Source organism: Papaver somniferum, chromosome 1, assembly GCF_003573695.1.
Source record: "Papaver somniferum cultivar HN1 chromosome 1, ASM357369v1, whole genome shotgun sequence".
Lineage (NCBI taxonomy): Eukaryota > Viridiplantae > Streptophyta > Magnoliopsida > Ranunculales > Papaveraceae > Papaver > Papaver somniferum.
The window spans coordinates 145021220-145024986 of NC_039358.1; the positions used below are offsets into that span (position 1 = coordinate 145021220).

At 41.4% G+C, this 3767-nt stretch overlaps 1 non-coding gene across 1 annotated transcript; it reads right to left on the reverse strand.

Moving 5' to 3' along the window:
* Positions 1-3448: 3448 nt before the first annotated feature.
* Positions 3449-3552, reverse strand: LOC113341565. Its single transcript, XR_003355991.1, has one exon. It is a non-coding gene; the product is annotated as a small nucleolar RNA R71 (small nucleolar RNA).
* Positions 3553-3767: the final 215 nt, after the last annotated feature.

A 3767-nucleotide genomic window follows, 5' to 3' on the forward strand; every position in this document is an offset into this window, starting at 1 on the left:
GTGCATTAATTCTACATTTTATCCCATATTCTGTATTTTCGTTGTTTTCAAGAATAAATACTTTTCTTAATTAATTTTTGCATTTTTAGGTACTAAATAAAGCATGGTTATCTCACGGAGCGAAAAGAGCAAAGGAACGGCAAAGACTCTCGATAGGAGGAAGCGAAGAATGATGTTTGCAAGAGCCGGATCAACTAGAAGTGGGCTTGAAGAGGAAGAATTGTTCTTAAAGAAGATATGGGATTGGCATACCCAAGGCCCAAAACCCTTACTCAAACACATTTCCACTATCCAAGCCCGTCTCGGATTTCAGCCGTCAGATCGAAGCATTTCAGCATCCTACGGTCGCTCCATCATCGCACATCAAACTCCGAAGCCCCGCTTTACATCGCAACGCCCATCTCCATCTTGGGTCGTCCGTTTTGCTACATCCCTTCATCCGACGGTCGCTCCACGCTTACCTCCGTATCGCCGTTGGATCCACCTACCATCTTCCCATCCATCGCTCCTTGTCGCAGATCATCAAACCTCGCCAAACCCGCCTAACACCCAAGTATCGAACACCCTATACCCATCGCCAAACACACCCTTCTCCCAAAAACATTGAGTTCTTCTCCTCCACTCCGTCTGCAGAGAGCTGCTCCACAGCTCTGCAATTCCATCACCTCCACCAGCTACACCTTATTCTCGAACCACACCACCACCACAACCACCCGACAACACCACGACATCTCTCCCTAGCCTATACTTCTTTCCAAATTCACATCTCTGAACCCTAGGTGTGGGTTTGACAAGAAATCTCGAGCTAGGGTTTCACCAACAGCGAGGAGAAGACAAAATTGAGGGCAGGAAAAGCTTCAGAAGAGCAGAGGGGACATACCCAAAGCATGGGTCGAGCTCAATTCAGGAAATTGGTGAGAGAATTTGATTTTCCCCAAAAAATTAGGGTTTCGAATTAGGGTTTTGTAATTTGTTGTAAGCTATAAAAGGGAAGTGATGTAGGATGTTAAAGGTTGTTCTTGGTTAGCCGAGATACCCCCTAATTGGGTTAATTTAATTCTCAATGTCAATTTGATTTCACTGTTAATTTTTAGGGTTCTTCATTTGCAATTTTCATTCACTGTTTAGTTGTTTAAATGCTATGTTATTTCACATGATCATGTTTAGTTCCATTTTAATGTTAATTATGTTTTGAGTTCACTGCTGAGGCTCAGATGAAACCTTAGTGCACTAATGAATGATGAATTGCTAGGAAGGCCTGTTTTGCTTGAGTAATGGGAAGAAGTTGGTGCTCTGATATGCCTGTGATTGACTGTGCTTTCAAAAGACAGTCAATGCTAGGGGCAAATCAGTGAGCAAGCTGATTTTCTTCCCATTCTAGTTGGATGCTTAAGTTTTTAAATCTAGAATTGCATTGTTTAGCTAGGACACAAGGTGTATTCTAAGCCTTAGCTTAGCCACAGCTGCAAACTCCTCCCTGCCCTTGGCTAACAGCCTTGGTTTATTTGGCTTTGTTTCCTGTTAACTGCCACTGTTACCTTTGCTTCTTTGTCTTTATTCTACTTCACTGTCACATTTACTTCACTGCCTTGGTCTTTCTCTTTGCTTCATTTCCATTGTCTCATTATTTCACTACCATCTTCATTGCTTTGTAAATATCACAGTTTCACTGCCACTATTTGCTCTTTCTTCTCTTTTGTTTCTCATGTTCTTGTTACTGCATTCACTGCCTAGTGCTCTGCTGCCTTGTTCTCCCCCAGCTGCTACTACTTGCTACTGCTTTTGCTGCTGCTGTGCACTGCTTCTGCTGTTGCTGAAGCCACCACTGCTGCTGCTTCTTCTTCTCCAGCCCAGCCTTGTCTGCTGCTGCTCCAAACAGTTAGCTTAGAACCAAAGGCTAAAACCCAGGTTCAAAGTCCAGGTTAAGGCCTAAAGCCTAGTTCATAGCTCAGAAGCCTAGCTAATCTAAAGGCCCAGCCAACTGAGCCCAAGGCTCAGTTCATTCCAAAAACCTAAGGCCCAGTTCACTGTTACCAAGCCCAGTTCACATCAAAAGACCAAAAGCCCACTGAGCCCAAAACCATTTCATTGTTACAAAAACCCACTAAGCCCAAAGCACAATTAGAAGCCCAATAGCAATTTAGAGCCCAAATAGCTAGAAACTCCAAACACCCCCAATCTCTGTGGATCGACACGTACTTGCACGAGCTACAACTGACGACCGTGCACTTGCGGTATTACTGTAGGCCCGTTTCATTTCGCTTCAATTTTATACGCTTTCCCGGGCCCACCAAGTTTTTGGCGCCGCTGCCGGGGATTGGTGCTGTGTTTTTCTTGTAGTTTTTTTTAGCTATTTTTGCATTTCACTGCATAGCATTTGCATCTGCATCTGCTTCACTTCATTTGCTGTTGGGCCTGCTGTTCTGAACCTGTTTTCCTCTGTTGGGATGCCACCAAGGAAAAGAACCAAAGCCCAACTGGGTTTTTGCAACAATATCAGAGCAGCTGGGCTGCGCTAAAAAGGTAAACCCATTCAGAGAACCCGAATTGTGGGCTTCCAATTTTTAATTGTGGGCTTGTAATACTAAAGCCAATTTTTGGGCTTTTTATTTTCTGTTGGGTTTGTAATTAATTTTTGTGGGCTTGTTTGTTTAATTTGTGGGCTTGTATTTAATTTTTGTGAGCTTGTTTAATTTGGACTGGTATTTTGTATTCTGGGTTTTTAAACCCAGCTGAGCTTGTAACCGATCACGCTAGGTTAACTCGTTAGTGGGCCGAGTACCCAAATTCTAGGCCGAGATTTTGGACTCAGTTTCACCAAACGTTTTCAAACCAGCTGAGCCAAAGCAAACACAAAACCAACAGTGGGCTTGCTCCCATTCAAAAACCAAATTTTATTTTCTGTTAAAAAAAAAAAAAAAAAAAAAAAAAAAAAAATTGCTCCTAATTTCGAAAACCAAATTTTTAATCCCATAAAAACCAAAGTTTTCAAAACCCATAAAAACCAAAATTTTCCCATAAAAAACCAAATTTTTGAAAACCCTTTAAAACCAAATAGTGGGCTTTGTGTCTTTTCAATATGGGCCAACCTAGTGCTCTCCATGAATACATGTATCCCACAATAAAAATTCCATTATCATGTATTGTATTACCTCAAACCAATACCCCTTTTAAAGTAAATGCAAGCATGATACAAATACTTCCTATATTTCGAGGGTTCGATTCTGAGAACCCCTATACTCATGTAAGAGAGTTTGAACAAATTTGTCGGACTATGCAACCTGATCATATGTCCGAAGACTCTCTGAAATTGCGTTTGTTTACATTTTCTCTAAAGGAAAGGGCCAAAACATGGTTTTACGGTTTGAGACCACAATCAATCACCACTTGGGAACAACTCACTAATCAATTTTTCCAAAGATTTTTTCCACATCATAGGACCATCGCTATTCGTCAAAATATCAATTGTTTTGTCCAGTTGAATGAGGAAACTGTTTTTGACTATTTTGAACGTTTTAATGATTTGTTGAGCGAATGTCCACACCATGGATTTGAGAAGTGGAGACTTGTCGCTATCCTCTATGAGGGACTAGACTTTAAATCTCGAGCCATGGTTGAGTGTATGTGTAATGGTGAATTTCTTGATAAAACTGTGGATGATGCATGGAAATTTTTAGCTGAGATTGCAGAGAAAACCCGTCACTGGGAATCCATTAGGGAAACTGAGACACTGTCACATGATATAGGTGGTAATGAATTGAACTTTG